The following is a 16,951-nucleotide window of genomic DNA, read 5'->3' as shown; positions in this document are numbered from 1 at the left end:
ACCTGGCTACATGCAAATTAGTCTGTTCCTGTCCCAGTGCATGATGGGAACAGGGCAAACCAAACTACCAAGCCAATTCTTATACTGGGAAGGAAACAAGCTTCCGGGGACCGGTTTCTGGCATTTCAGCCGTCGTCGGCCCGGCTTGCTTGAATCCTGATGGTGCAATGAGCAAGGGACTCACATCTGAGTATACCCTTCCACGCTTATGGTGGACAAAATGATTCAGAAAAGGGGGTGGTGATGAACAGAGTGTCTGAATTAAGCAGACCGCTCTTACCCAGTCCAAAGATCATGGGTTGATCCATCACCGTTTTTTAGCTCACTGCACCATCCCAGCTCAGAACCTGGCTACATGCAAATTAGTCTGTTCCTGTCCCAGTGCATGATGGGAACAGGGCAAACCAAACTACCAAGCCAATTCTTATACTGGGAAGGAAACAAGCTTCCGGGGACCGGTTTCTGGCATTTCAGCCGTCGTTGGCCCGGCTTGCTTGAATCCTGATGGTGCAGTGAGCAAGGGACTCACATCTGAGTATACCCTTCCACGCTTATGATGGACAAAATGATTCAGAAAAGGGGGTGGTGATGAACAGAGTGTCTGAATTAAGCAGACCACTCTTACCCAGTCCAAAGATCAGGGCTTGATCCATCAACGTTTTTTAGCTCACTGCACCATCCCAGCTCAGAACCTGGCTACATGCAAATTAGTCTGTTCCTGTCCCAGTGCATGATGGGAACAGGGCAAACTAAACTACCAAGCCAATTCTTATACTGGGAAGGAAACAAGCTTCCGGGGACCGGTTTCTGGCATTTCAGCCGTCGTCGGCCCGGCTTGCTTGAATCCTGATGGTGCAATGAGCAAGGGACTCACATCTGAGTATACCCTTCCACGCTTATGGTGGACAAAATGATTCAGAAAAGGGGGTGGTGATGAACAGAGTGTCTGAATTAAGCAGACCACTCTTACCCAGTCCAAAGATCAGGGCTTGATCCATCACCGTTTTTTAGCTCACTGCACCATCCCAGCTCAGAACCTGGCTACATGCAAATTAGTCTGTTCCTGTCCCCGTGCATGATGGGAACAGGGCAAACCAAACTACCAAGCCAATTCTTATACTGGGAAGGAAACAAGCTTCCGGGGACCGGTTTCTGGCATTTCAGCCATCGTCGGCCCGGCTTGCTTGAATCCTGATGGTGCAATGAGCAAGGGACTCACATCTGAGTATACCCTTCCACGCTTATGGTGTACAAGCTTGCCGGGCCGACGACGGCTGAAATGCCAGAAACCGGTCCCCGGAAGCTTGTCACCTTTCTGGTGAAGAATTGGCTTGGTAGTTTAGTCTGCCCTGTTCCCATGATGCACTGGGCCAGGGACAGACTGATTTGCATATAGCCAGGTTCTGAGCTGGGATGGTGCAGTGAGCTAAATAACGGTGATGGATCAAGCCCTGATCTTTTGACTGGGTAAGAGTGGTCTGCTTAATTCAGACACTCTGTTCATCACCACCCCCTTTTCTGAATCATGTGACTTTGGGCACTTAAAAAGGTTCTGAGTGATAAAGTCAAATCGGATGATTAGGATGATCCTAGGTCTGCCATTTTTTAGGCACTTCCATGTGGACGCAGCACCTATTTGAAAGCCTTTTTGAAAAGTAACATTTTCTGCAGCCTCCCAATCGATAGTGAACATTCTAAGCATATTACTCATTTTTGCCAGAGGTGTATTTAGCTCATCATTTTCTTTTTGCCAAAATCTTAGGAAAAATCAGCATTTTCTGTCTGCTTTAACTACTGCGTCAAAGTACTCTCTCCATTCTTGAGTCACAGTGCATGCTCATTTACAGCAAAGCTAAAATTGCAAAGCCTTTCAGAACACCAAATGGGCGCGTCAATACTAATAGAGAGTAAACTTTCATCATCACAAAGTGGACCCTGATGTCCAAGCAGAATCGACATTGTGTTACATTCTTCAGCTTTTATGTCTACATTAAAATAAATGTCTATAAAAAGGGTGGTTTATGAAGCTTTCATTTCTTATTCATTCCTTACTATTCACTCTGTCATACTTGTAAGCGGGGTCCTGATATGTTCTGACGTTGCTCTAGAGCACAATGACAGGTCGAGCTACTTTCTCTGTGATCCATTCAGGATGCATGCCAATACTTGGCATTATCAGTCCTATAATGCTTCCTCCTCTGCTCAAGAGCACAGGTATCACAAGCCCAGCATGTGCAGTTCCACCATGTCCCTGGGTTGTGATGCCTAGCTGGCCCCCAGTAACATGGGTGGCAAGAGACCAAGATATATGTCCCCCCTTAATGGTCTCATGTAGATTATCATTTATTGTACCAAGCATTTCTCACACAGTAAGAAAAACAGTTTCAACTGTATGCACTTAAGCCTTTTTTTCGTTTATCGTGGAAAAGAATTTGCCGGGGAAGGTTTTGCCTCCAGTTCTGTTTGGTGAGATCCACTTGTAAGTGACTTGTTGAGCTCCATTCCAGCAATGGATGATCAGAAGGTGTCACTCCTTACAGGAGCAGCACAGACAGTAAACGTGACTTTACCCCACAACTGGTGTTAGACTCCATAATGGGTGAGCCATCCATTCTAGACCCCTTATTTGAGCACATTGACAAATATTCTTGTGACATACAACTTCATAAAAACTGAAAACTGCATTTCAGGTATGCCCATTATGTCTTTGGTACCAAAAATATTTCTGTATTTTGCATCCTTTTTTAGGTAAGTGCTTTTTTAAATTGAAGTTTGATTGCTCAGGAAATTCTCTTATGTTTTACCTGGTTTTGACCTGTACTCTCTTTATTTGCTGGTGTAGTAGCAGCTTGACTTTTCATTGTCACTTTGTCTTTTGGTGACAACTTGAATATGGCATCAGTGTTTAGGTCTTACAACCTGTGCAGTATGTTGTGATTCTGAGGTTTCAGGTCTAGGACCTGTGCCCGTCTTTCCCAGGCCAATCAATGACAATGTGATATGACTTGTCAGGAAAAATCATGAATTGCTATGTAAGCATTATCCAAAGAGCTGGAGTTAAACAGCTCCTTCCATCTCGATGGCTGTGTACTTCTGTGTCAGATATAGGCAACCATGGTTCTGCTTTACTAACCAAAAATGTAAATCTTGGTTTGGAGTACTTTCCAGAGCAGGATTATTTGCCATCTCTCAGAAAAAGATATCCACACAGATTGGTCAGCTTTCTTGGCCTGTTTTTTTACCCAAGTGGTATTTCCTAGGTATTTGATTTTATTAATGAGTTATGTCTATATACGTTTACATTTCTGTACATTTTGGGCCATATTACATAGAGTGTGTATTAGGCAGTTGTGTGAGAGTTGCTATACCACTTCCTCTACGTATTTGACAGAACAGGGCAGTACATGGTGTTATACAATGCGGGGCTCTCAGATGGCAAATGGGACACATTTCCTATAGTTGTGTTGAACCACTTCTATACAAAGACAGAAGCTCTGGAAACTGGCAGATCTAGTCCCATCTCTCCCTCATTCAGGAGTCATTTGCAAAGGTTGCCCCTCAGAGGCAAAAAAGTGGTAGTTCATACAGCATGTACACTGCTGTCAGTACATAGTTTGTATTAGTAAATGCAATGAACACTGCCTCATTTTCACCTTTGAATACCATTAAATAATGATGGTTGCCACTTTTCTGAACAGGGGATCTATAGCAGTGCTTGAAAATGCAATCCGGTAACTCCACTTTGGTAAAACCCTACTGTTAATTGTTCTGCATCCCCATACCTCAGTTACATAAGGGTTAAATTCTGGCAATGAGGTATGTTTTGGTGTGTTGATTTAAAGAAGATAAAAAAAGGCTCTCATAACAATTTTCAAAATGAGAGTATCTTACTCAGTACTAACGGTGAAATGTACAGGTATGAAGATCCTGCCAATCATCAAATGAATAGTATGCTGTAGCTGCACCATAGAGCTAACCATGGACTTCACCAGACTCCTAACAAATATTAGAACATTACAATGCTGAGCGCACCATTGAAGAAATAGAGTGCTCCTGGTTTATAATGGCCAGTAGATGCCCGAAGAATCAACATTCAAATGTTTGTTCACAGCTATTGCTTTGAACAAAGGATTCTCAGAGCCTGAGGGGATTTCAACCCCCTCGGGCTCCATAAGAACTTTGTTTTACAAATTAGAAAATGTTGCCCTCTAAGGGCGGAATGTTCTAATAGCCTTAGAGCCCTCCATAGCAGGCTCTACCTGCCATTAAAGGCCCACTCCCTTGTTAAAGGCGCTCACCTTATGCTCGGCCCTTTAACGGTGGAGCGGGCCTTTATGGGTCAGTGGAGCACACTAAGTGGGGCTCTACGGCTGTATTCTTTGCCTTTTGAAAATGCATTCAGAATCTCTGACCCATATCAAACAACCCTTATTATGAATAAACACTGCGTGGTGTTTACACTTATTCGAAACTATTGTAAAACAAAAGACAAGGAAAAATTGAATGCTGTAATGGGTGTTCACATCCCCTGTCTCAATGCTTTAAAGGTATTTTATGTTATGGATAAGCGTTTAAGGTTCTAAACATCAGATTTGGAGTCAGAAGCAAATGGAAATAATCTGATTGTGGGATGAGGTGTTTATTGCATAGTAGAATCCATCACTGGAATTGATCAAGACAAGAACTAGATGTACACAAGAACTCATTGACCAAATATAAACTTCTCATTTTGGTAGAAAAAAGTAAATACTATCGAACACAAATAGAGATGGCCCAAAATTCCACCAAGCAGTTATTTCAGGTAGTAACCAAACTTTCTAATACGCCTACAAGTACAGTTACAGATGTGTCACCTGCTCTTTGCAACTCTCTTGCTAATTTCTTTGAAGAAAAAGTTCTTCAGATTTATTCAAACTTTTCCATGCAAGTGAAGTCAGATCCCCCTATCATAAATAGTTTGGCCAATACCCCCGCTACTGGGTTGGCAGAATTTAGTCAGGCCTCATCTGAACAAGTAAGAGAGCTCATCTTCTCCATTAAATCAGGATACCCTCTTGTCCTCCTTCAATGTTAAAACTTATTCCGGAGCACATAGTCCCTATTCTTACCAACATTATTAATTCAATGTTTCACACCAGTTTATACCCTCAAATTTGGAAGAAGACACTCATTAAACCCCTAATAAAAAAAGCCAACTAGGAATCCACAGATCCTAAAAACTATAGGCCTATAGCATGCCTTCCTTTCAAATCAAAGATTGTTGAAAAATAATGAACATCCAATTATCCCAATTCATTGATCACAATAATCTATTGGATCTATTTGGCGGATCATCAGATCTGCCAAAAGGGCCTCCTTCAAAGACCGCCTAGACAACAACGCGTACAACAGCAAAGAGCTCTTCAACATCGTGAAGGAACTCTCCAACCCCAGCTCCAACACCAACGATGTCTCACCCTCGCAAGATCTGTGCGACTCGGTGGCCACCTTCTTCCACCACAAAATCACAGACATCCACGACAGTTTCAACGCCGCAACCGCCCGACAACAACTGAGACCTCTGCCCCCAAGACCACCATCCGCACCAACGGCCTGCTCTACTGGACCAACATCAACGACGATGACACCATCAAGATCATGAACACCATCCACTCTGGATCTCTGTCAGATCCATGCCCACACCACATCTTCAACAAAACCAGCACTTCTATCGCACCCCATCTCCGGAAAGTCATCAACACCTCCTTTGAGACAGCAACCTTCCCGGAGAGCTGGAAGCATGCCGAGATCAACGCCTTACTCAAGAAACCCAAGGCGGACCCCAAGGACGTCAAGAACTTCCGGCCCATCTCCCTGCTCCCGTTCCCGGCAAAGGTCATCGAGAAGATCGTCAACGAACCACTGACCTGCTACATCGAGGAGAACAACATCCTGGACCCTTCCCAGTCCGGGTTCCACAGCAACCACAGCACCGAGACTGCCCTCATCGCCGCCACCGATGACATCAACTCCCTGCTGGACCACGGAGAAACGGCGGCCCTCATCCTCCTGGACCTGTCAGCCGCCTTCGACACGGTCTGTCACCACACACTACGAACATGCCTCCACAATACTGGGATCCAAGAGAAGGCCCTGGACTGGACCACCTCCTTCCTCTCCGGCAGAACACAGAGCGTCCGCCTTCCCCCCTTCCGCTCCGAAGCCACCAAGATCATCTGCGGTGTACCCCAGGGCTCATCCCTCAGCCCAACTCTATTTAATATCTACATGGCACCGCTCGCCCACGTCGCCCATCGGCACAACCTCAACATCCTCTCCTACGCCGATGACACCCAGCTGATACTCTCCCTCACCAAGGACCCCCATACCGCCAAAACCAACCTTCACGAAGAAATGAAGGCCGTTGCTAAATGGATGATGAACAGCCGACTGAAGCTGAACTCGGACAAGACGGAGGTCCTCATCCTCGGATCCAACCCTTCAGCCTGGAACGACTCCTGGTGGCTGACCGCACTGGAAACCTCTCTAACATCCACTGACCACGCACGCAACCTAGGGGTCATCCTCGACTCCACCCTCTTCATGACTAAACAGGTCAATGCCATCTCCTCCTCCTGCTTCAACACCCTCCGCATGCTCCGTAGGATCTACAAGTGGATCCCCACTGAAACGAGAAGAACAGTCACGCAGGCCCTTGTCAGCAGCAGGTTGGACTATGGAAACGCCCTCTACTCAGGAGCCTCGGCCAAACTCCTGAGACGGCTCCAACGCATTCAGAACGCCTCTGCACGTCTGATCCTCGACATCCCTCACCGCAGCCACATCACAACCCACCTGAGAGACCTGCACTGGCTCCCGGTCAACAAGAGGATAACCTTCAAGCTCCTCACCCAAGCACACAAGGCACTCCACAACACCGGACCAACGTACCTCAACAGACGACTCAGCTTCTACACCCCCACCCGCCAGCTCCGCTCCGCCGACCTCGCCCTCGCTACAGTACCCCGCTTCCGAAGAGCGACCTCAGGTGGCAGATCGTTCTCCCACCTCGCCGCCAAGACCTGGGACACCCTCCCCATCCACCCACGGCAGACCCAAGACCTGCTGACCTTCAGAAAACTCCTCAAGACCTGGCTTTTCGAGCAGTAGCAGCATTCCCCACCCCAGCGCCTTGAGACCCTCACGGGTGAGTAGTGCGCTTTACAAATGATATGATTGATTGGATGCCACTCAATTTGGATTCAGAAAGGGTCATGGGACGGAAGCAGCCCTCATCAAGGCCTCCGATGAGATTAGGATGATATTAGATCAGGGCGGTGCAGCGGTCCTTATTTTACTAGATTTGTCCGAGGCATTTGAAACGGTCGATCATTCCAATCTAATCGACCGTGTCTCGGCCATAGGCATTGGACATAAGGCCAAAATGCTATTAACCTCCTTTCTCGCCAATCGTACTCAATCAGTTAAGCTTAGCGAATCCTACTCTCCAGTGTTCTCTCTCCCCTGTGGGGTGTCACAAGGATCCTCCATTAGTCCGACCTTATTTAATATCTACGTGTCGGACCTGGCCAGGGTCATTAAAGATCTCGAGATGAGAATAACCTCATATGCCGACGACACCCAATTGGTATTGGCGGTACATAATGATGGTTTGCAAGTGGCGGCCAGCTTTCAGGAGGGAATGTTAGCTATCAGCTCCTGGATGGCACGTAACTGCCTAAAATTAAACTCCGATAAAACAGAGGTAATGACCTTTGGCAGCTTAACCCCTGGTTGGTCCTCAGTTTGGTGGCCAACTGACTTGGGACCTCCACCTCAACCAGTCACTAAGGTTAGGAATCTTGGTGTTATGTTCGATGACAAGCTCTCGTTCATTCACCACGCAAATTCGGTTGTGTCCTCAGCCTTCCATATTCTCAGAATGATAAGGAAGCTTCTTACCTTCATTCCCTCTAGTGTAGGAAAGACTCTCATGTGTACGCTTGTGATGTCGAAGATCGACTATTGCAACGGCCTCTTTCTGAATGCTCAAAGAGAGAGTTTTTGATGAACTGCAATTAGTTCAGAATGCAGCGGCAAGAATGCTTTCTGGCACTCCTAAATGTAACTCAATCTCCCCAGTTATTCGCCAATTACATTGGCTCCCAATCAGAAGCCGTACCAAATTCAAGGCATTATGCATAACATATAAAGCAATCAATAACTTTGGACCAGAGTTCCTGAAAAAAGCACTTTGCCTATATATTACCACCAGAAGCCTTCGCTCTTCTTCAGCTTACTGCCTATCCGTCCCACGCACAAAGAAATCATCCTTCATAGTTGCTACCGCTAAACTTTGGAATACCCTCCCGTTACACATCAAGGCCAGCCCATCCCTCCTGATATTCAGGAAGTTGGTAAAAACGTGGCTGTTCACCCAGTAAGCACTCCTATCAACGTTATGTTCTTTTATCTTTCAGCGCCGCTATAAAAATTTCATTAAATAAATAATGGAGGAAATTGTGAATTCTTCATCAGATTAAAATATTCAAATACTAAGTAACACAGTGTATAATTTCCATATGAAGTTATTTATTGGTGTTGAAAAACCTAAACATAAGATTTTCTTCCGGGTAATTTGATTATGGGTAAATGTAGTATGGTTTGATAGAAATTCAAAAATTAAAGGCCACAACATTTTGTCTTTTCTATGTTTTCTTAAGTTTACAAATTAAAACTCTCCTTTTCAGAAGTATAGTAAATGTTACCGTTAACCTAATAGGCTAATTTTTTAGCTACGGGAAAGGACTTTTGTACTGCAGATCTAGCTATACACCTTGATCTGCCCCAGGTCCGCCCTATTTCCAATATCTCCCCGGCATGTCTATCTCTTTATTTAACCATCCACTAAACACCGTGATTTGTGTCTTAGTACTTGGAAGCTATTACTGACGGACATTGGCTCAAATAATTTACCAAAAGCCCAATTCAGCTATGCATCTCCATCTGCCCTCACCTCTGCTCTAACTCAATATTAGCTCAACTTCTTCTCCTCCCGCAGCATCCTCCATCTGGAAGGCCAAACAACTACTGATCGTCTCATTTCTCACTATCACCAACACCAAAACAACCTAAATCCCAAAATCGAGTTTTAGTATAAACAAAAGGCTTGCCTAATTCAAGTCAGAAGCTTCATAAATCTATCTTAGAGGCAAAGGTCCACATACTTCTCGGGGAAATTATGAGCCACCAACCACTTTGTTAAATTATTCAAATATGTTAAATTAATGTCCAGATTTGCACCTGACTACAAACCATTTTCCTCAAAAATATTCAAAACGTCTTTGAAGGCTGTATTGCCAGTATTTGGTTTAGTAGAAGTGTCAACTCAAGAAATACATAACACCCTAGTTGTCATTTCCAAATCTAGAATGACAAAATCAAGAACTTCCTGAATTTTCTCATTGCAAATTCTGCTTGCTACAACAGATAACCAGGCTAGTTGGAGGAATTGTTACTGATGATAGGGTGGGTCGTGGGTGTTATGAAGGGAGTTTTAGCTGGGGATCTTGGGTAAACTGACAAAGTTGTAACTTTATGGGTATTCACAAACATCCGTAATGACTTTTTGCACATTTACCATTTAACTTTGGTTTTATGAAAGGCTAGACTATTTCTGAAAATATTGGTGAGATAGTTCCTCTAACACAAATATTTTCAGGGAGGATGCTGGGAAAGGCTTTCCGCTACAGAGAAGTGTAGCTCACTGGTTAGAGGAGGCATACCCTGAAGCAGAGGTCAGACCCGGGACCAGGGTTCAATTCCCAACGCGGCAGGGTCTGAGCCCAAGTGTCCACGGATTTGATAATTCTCACTTTGGTGCCTACTCGAATCATGGGTTCACACTGTGCAACTCTGGGCAATAGCTTGCTTAATCTCCACTACAGCCCTCCCCTCCCCCGTGGCGGGATACTTGGCTTTCACCTTGGGGATGCCCAGTACGGGTTATCTCACAGGGAAAAGCCAGGACGGGTTCCCAATGCAAGTGCCGAGATGCAAGGGTAAGTCGAGCGCTATATAAGAACATACATACGTAGAATTCGTTTTCCTTCTGAAAAAAGTGAAGAAAGTAAAACGTAAAAACACACATTTTCACATTTACATGCATTACTGAATCTGCTGCAATACATTTAAGGAAATAGCATAGCACCTGGAAATCAGCCGTTTTTATAGATCATCAAATCATTCACCCTAGGGTTTTGTGAAGCCTGAAACACGCAGATCGAAAAACATGAAAGGAAACCATCAAAGAGTATATATATGAATTGGGGCCAAAAGCCAGACTTATCAGTTCACTACTTTTTACATGTATATGTTATTCCGTTTGGGGGTGCTTATTTTATGATTGTAAGGTCATGGTAACCTGACTCCCCGAGAGAGCTTTGCCAGCAGGTCAGACTAAATCCGTGAATCTCAAATTTGAGTCGAAATGTCGACTTCATTCCCCAGGTGATATACTGCAAGCTTGCACACGTTTCTGAGCCCTCCTTCCAGATGCACATCAAACGCTTCCGCTGCTCTGTTTGTTAGTAGAAACCCGAGTTTGTTTTATCTCTCTTCTCTGCACCGTAAACATGGTATACATGCCGGGAGAGTGCCCCGAGAAGAGGCCATTTCAAATGCAAGAGCATAAAATGCAATTTGGTTTATTCAGTGAGGCATTTGCGTTTTAAAATGACGAATGACACGATTTAAAGAGTAGATCGTACTGGTGTTTTGGGGATTCAAGCTAATAGGATTTATTTTTTAATTTATTTACTGTCTGCAACAAAGGACGACAACTGCAGCCGCAATAAACTGGCCTTGCGATTCTTATCTGCCTAACGCATCGCATGCTTTACTGCTGTTTGCAGAGACGGGCCTTGCAAAGATTTCCCAGGCTCTGTTTCCTAATCTTTGTGTCAGGACAGAAATAAACGAACAGTAATTCTCTTGCTGCAGGAACACAAGGCACGCTGCTTGAAGAGGAGCGTAAACAAATAAACGGACTTTTGAAATTCAAAGGCAACTTTGTTTAAAAGCTGTAATTACCCTGACCCCCGGTGTCAGGCCAGGTCGTCCCGAAAATTGCAGAGGCAACAAGATTTGAACTACTGTCCCATAAGAGCATTGAATGGGATCTTCTTAAAGTGGAGTCCAGTGGTTTGATTGACAGCCCCGCCCCCGCCCCTCTGTAGCTAGCACAATCGAGCTCGGCTTCGGTAAGTCACCCTTTCTGATCACTTTCAGGTGCCGTAGTTGAAGTCATGAAACACATGTGTCAGCAACAACGTCCGTCACGTTTTCCAGCGGGCTAACGGCTGTGCTATGTATTTTAATAGCACAACAAATTCTTGCAGCGCTTGCCTGGTGCCCCCTGCAGTGTATGGCCGCAGGCGCCCTGTAATGAGACTGCTGGTGTAGCGGGAGAGGGGGGGGGGGGGGGGGGAGTGAAACAGGACCATGCCCCATGGTGTAAATCACATTCAATACTCATGTGCCTTTTACGGTACCAGTATTGTATTTATAAATGTGCATTGAGGAATTATTTGACTTTAGTTAAGTGGGCGTGTAGAGTTTTTTTCTGCCTCGGTTTCTGCTGCTCCAGTGGTCATAATGGTGACCTCACTGTTTAAATGCGGAAACTAGAACTCTCTCGTGACAGTATAAACGAGCAGCGCCACTCTTAACTGGCTGCAAAGCCATTTATTCCTTCTACTTCTCCCTAATTGGCCAGATCGGTAAGAGTTGGGTTTCAATTTTACTCCCCACCCCCGTGTTTATTGGCTTACACTTGTAAACCTACAAACGGGTTTGAACTCAACAGCAAGTGTCAAGAGTTTGTGTGGAAACTGTGAAATCAATATATGCTTAATAATGTCAATTCTTGTTACGTCCCCAACATTGAGAATAAAATCAGAGAGAGAATAATATACTGTTCAGGGTTCATATGTTAGCTCATAATCTTTGCGTGTTCTGGAGAGTTAATGGAGTTGTGGACGTATTCCATTCATGTGTGTAGGTTCATAGAGCGCAAACCAGGTACCGCAATATGCCACAGCAATGTGCACCAGGGTCTAGAGTCTGCAATGGGAAGAATGAGGGGTCCCTTTGCAGAATTTAGTGGATCTCCCTGTCTCCCCTATGTCACAGGTATTCTTAGACCTTGAACTGAAGGGCGGACCCCTTGAAAGGTGCAGACCCCCATGCAATGCTGTGTTGAACCTGTGGTGAAGCGACAAGGTACACACTGATTGTTGAGCACATAACTTTCTAATATCCCATCCCAGCCTTCAGAGCTACAGTGACTGCCTTGCTGACATCCTCTGGACTAACCAACCGGGTTCACTCAACATTATGTAATGGTCTGAAACAGTGGGAAACCCATGTGCTGGCATATGTGTCATTACTACACTCCTCCCCGACACGCAAACAAACAAAAAATACACAAACCTTTCTTAATGTGAAAAGCATTATGAAACAACAATTCGCATCATCATTATTGCACAAAGTCACAGTATTCCGTAGATGGTGTGGGATCAGAGTCCAGGTGACATCTAGGATGATTCTCCCAATCTCCTTCTTGGTGGGTGTTGTGTCTCAGGTCTAATGAAGGATGCCGGGATCCGCATCACTGGTGTGCCTGTACCCCTGGCACATATCGAGTTCTCTCGACAGCGGGAGACTCCGAGGGGAAACAGACCACAAACTGCAGCTGCACCAGTCCTCAATCCTGAACGTAGGACTGGCAGGGTCCTTAAAATTCTTGAAGTGTAAACCATTCAGAGTGACCTCTCCTTTTACCTTTTACTGTTGCTACATACCAGGGTTCCAACTCAAACTGAAGTCTAAATTTACAACCAGGGTGTAGGGTCTTTGATTACAACCAGCTATACAATTGCCAATTCACGTGTCTTAGCATGTGAAATCTGACTAGCACTGATATTTCCTTCTTTCTGAGTGTTGGAGTGTTTTTCGGCATTGATACATTCAGGAGCCCTTACACATGATGGGGGATCACTTCTGTCACTACTTTTCACATGTAGATGGTGCCAGGGGCACTGCCTGTAGCCGCATGGGGAGTTAGGAGAGGGTGTGCATGAACTGTTCAGCCTCCTTATTTTCTTGGGGCCAACAGGGCATTATTTTCCAATGCTTTATCCCAAATGACACAAAATGGTTCACGAGTTTTTACCCCAAGAACGGGGGACCATTATCAGTTAAAATTTCCTGGTCTAGTCCGTGGGTCACCACCACCTTCTTCTGTTTAGGAATCACTTCTTTAGCTGAGGCCGTAGGCACAAGCTCTATCACTGGGCACTTGGAGTAATCCTCAATGGCCGCTATCGTGGCAGCCATTGGCAGACTCCCAAAACACACACTCAGACTCGTGGGAGTCTGAGGACATCTTCAGTGATGACGGGTTCTCGCGAATCAGGACTACCAGTCCTCTGGCATAGCTCACACTCTGAGACTACTTTTAAACCATTTTGCCTAGTTTTTTCAACCAAACTTTGCTCCATATCTTGCTGTTTGTTTTTACCATGCTCTGGTAGCCACTAAATGGCAGGAGGACCACCTGCTTTGCGAGGCTGTAAAATATGATCAGGCAAGGTTCCTCAAGAGGCAGCCTTCCTTCAAGACTGCAGGTTCATGTCTATTATTGTGCAGGGACCCTAATATCTGTTGTGCATCAGCCACTGTCCTGGTCGATGGTGACTTAAGCCAGCTCCAGGCTCTGGTCCTCATGGCCTCCAGTGTCAAGTGCAAACAGTCGTGCTCTTTAATGGCTAGTGCAATTTGACTTAAGACCATAGGCACAGGTCAGAATCGTTCAATTATCAGTCACACATGTTCCTCATTCTCTTGTGCCTTAGCTTCTACTTCTGTCCTAGAGTGTTGTGACAGACAGTCTGAGTCAATGTTTATACACCAGGAGAAGGAGTATTACTGCAAGCGCAGGATTCATGTTTCAGCCCTGGGTAGAGGGCAGATGCAGACCCTTGGACTAGCGGGATGAGTGGTTTGTGGTCTGTGTGGACAGGTGTCCATGCAGGTATAGATGAAAACGTCTGCACCCTAAGAATATGTCACTGGCTGCCCTCTGAATCTGTGAGTATCTCTCTTCCGTGGGGGTGAGTGCCCAACTAGTATATAACACAGGGACCCTATTACCTCCTCATCGGTCTTCCTCGCCACAGTAATTACTAATGAGCATCCTGCTCCCACAGAAACTCCAAGCAAAAGTTAACATACTAGTCTCCCTATCCCTCCAACATGGCCCCCAGTGGCAACCACCAAATCACATAAAAGGATTCAAGATCCACATCATGACCTGTTTTTTTGTTTCTGCACTGCTCCGAGTGCTGTTCATGTTCCTGTTGATCAGGTAAGTTGGGGGCGGCGGTCCTGCTATAACGGACTCTTGGGCCCCGTTCTCAGGGGGGTAAGGTTTCATGGTTGTGCTGTTTGTTCCCCCCTTGGTTGGCACTTTTTCCTTTATCCCCTATCATGCTCTAGCTGCCTTGTGTCATCTTGGGGTTGTTTGTGCCATTTTGGCTTTGCCTCCGCATCCTGCTCCGTTTGACTCTGTGTCTTTTCCTTTTGTTTTGAGGCTGGTGTGTGTGCCGAGTCCTGCTCTAGCGGACTCTGCGTCTTTTCCTTTCGAGCTGTGGCATGTGCCGTGTCCTGCTCTAGCAGATTCGGCGTCTTTCCTTTTTTAGCTGTGGCGTGTGCCGTGTCCTGCTCTAGCGGACTCGGCGTCTTTTCCTTATCAGCTGAGGCGTGTGCCGAGTCCTGCTGTGGCGGACTCAGCGACTTCTCCTTTGTTTCGATTGGGGCATGTGCCGAGTCCTGCTCTTGCGGACTCGGCGTATTTTTCTAATGGTTGCTATCTTCGCGCTCAGCCCTGCTCAGTGGCTCAGGCGTGTTTATTGTTTTGGCCCCCTGCTTTGACCCGGAACCTATTCGCGCTACGCGCATACAGGTTGCCTTTGGAGCTGCCTTTCGGTATGTCCTGCATTAGCGGACTCGCCTTACCGGTTTTGGGAGGGCCTTCCGTTCCTTCTACAGCTTCTCTCTGGGGTCGCGTTTATTGACTGGGAGGGGGCGTGGCTTTGGCCGTCTGGATGCAATTGGGCGCATAAATGCATCACAGTTGCTGCGGTTCCTGGGAGTCCCTGGTTTGCTCAGTGGGTGGGGTATCTGTCTTTTGGTCTGAGATCCCGTGGTTCGGGTCCCTGTTCAGGCTGCTGGGTTTGTGCAATTGTGCTCTTTTTGCATTCTCTGCTCCTACTAAATGCCGGAGGCCGGCCATCGGCACGCCCATACCACTGGCAGACGGGCATACATTGGTAATGTGGTCCTGTTTCACATTTTGCAGGATATGATGTGCCTTTTCGACGCTCTTGCTTGCCGTGGGTGTTTTGCCTGGCATTTTGTGTGATGTGCTTTGTTTGGGCGGCAAAAGGAGCTATAGCTCAAATGTAAGGCTTGTACCTTTGGTGGTGACCGACCTCACAGGCCGGGGTTTGATTCCTGCCAATGCTGTTAACGTATCCCCAGGTGGTAAAATTTCTGACAGTGATTTCAACATTTTGTCATAAGGAGCCTGTGTCGTTGCCTCTCTCCTCATAGGTTTTGAAGCTGTTGGAGGCTACATGGATTGGTGTTGTTCGACATGTTTTCCCCAGGTTCTGTGGAACCTTCTCCCTTGCAGGACTTTCCCGTTGGTTTTTCTGCTTATGTTGCATGGCCGGGGTCGTTTTCCTGCTCTCGGCCTGATGGGTTGATGGGGCTGTTTCTTTCTTTCATTTCCTTTGCCTCCTTGGGACTGTGACCATTCTGACATGTTCCACACCTGTTCTCAGTGTTCTTGGTGGTTGCCGGTTGCGCCGGGTTGGTGAATGGTTGGGCAGCCGCCTGGTGATGCCGGGTGCTGGTAGCTGACACCTGTTGAGATTCTGGTCTTGGTGGACCGTTGCTGCCCTGAGAGTTTTTGGTTATGTGCCTTTCTCTTTCTATTGTTCGCCTTTTGGTGCCCACTTGGTGGTTCTGATCTGTGATTCTGCACTTGCTCCTGCTCATCATGGGCGGACTCCTCTGCCTTTCATGGTCTTGGGCGTGACCGGGGTACTTCTTCCTATGGTTGGTCCCGTTGCCTGCCACCTCTTCCTCCTCTTCTGCTTCCACGGTTTGCTCCAGGTGTGGCTCCTGTGGGAGGTCAGAGGTCTCTCTTTGTGGTCGACTGGATGCGGGTTGTGTCGGTCCACTGGGTTTTCCTGGTGGTGTTGACAGGTTTTCTCCTTGTTTTCCTACTGTGTCCCCTTGTGGGGAGGTCTTGCGGAGGCCTATGTCCGGTGGTGGATCTGCCTTTGTTGGTTTGGTGTTTTGCTCCTGTCTAGTTCCGGTTGGTGTCCTTGCAGGTGTTCCTGCCTCTGCTCATTCATTGGGTTTCTGGATTACTTCGGTTGGCGGGATGCTTCTCTCCTTGCCCCTGTCCTTTTGATCGTGGGAGGGGGTTTGTACTCTTCCTTCCCTGGTTGTTTGGTTGGGTCTGCTTCTTTTTTTCTCTTACCCGCGTGCTGTAGCTCCATGGAAAGTCTTGTACCTGTGGTGGTTTAGTTTCTCACTGGTCCAGGGTTCTATTCCTGCTACTGCTGTCATTGTTTCCTACAGTGGTACGTTTTCAGACCCTGCTTCCGTAGGGCTATGCTCCATGTCCATGTGAGTTGCCTGGTCCTCGTGGGTCGTGGGTTCTCTTGCTTCCTTGTTCCTTCTATGGATCAGATGTGCGTTGGGGCTCCCTAAGGGCATTGTTGGGTTTGGTGTTTCGGCTACTTGCACTGTCATTGCCTCTGACGTCTGTTTTTGGTCCCTGGTGTTGGGGTCTTGCCCTCCAATGTGCCTTTGCTTGGGGGTCCGGGTATACTGT

At 46.4% G+C, this 16,951-nt stretch overlaps 1 protein-coding gene across 4 annotated transcripts in view; it reads right to left on the bottom strand.

Annotated features, from left to right (window-relative positions):
- The window catches only part of ERC2 (ELKS/RAB6-interacting/CAST family member 2), a 2,191,867-nt gene that overhangs the window by 250,434 nt on the left and 1,924,482 nt on the right, over positions 1-16,951 (bottom strand). The gene's annotated exons all lie outside the window — the stretch shown is intronic.

Source organism: Lissotriton vulgaris, chromosome 9 (genome assembly GCF_964263255.1).
Source record: "Lissotriton vulgaris chromosome 9, aLisVul1.2, whole genome shotgun sequence".
Taxonomy (NCBI): domain Eukaryota; kingdom Metazoa; phylum Chordata; class Amphibia; order Caudata; family Salamandridae; genus Lissotriton; species Lissotriton vulgaris.
Note: the sequence above shows the minus strand (reverse complement) of the source record. Positions and strands in the feature narration are given on the sequence as shown.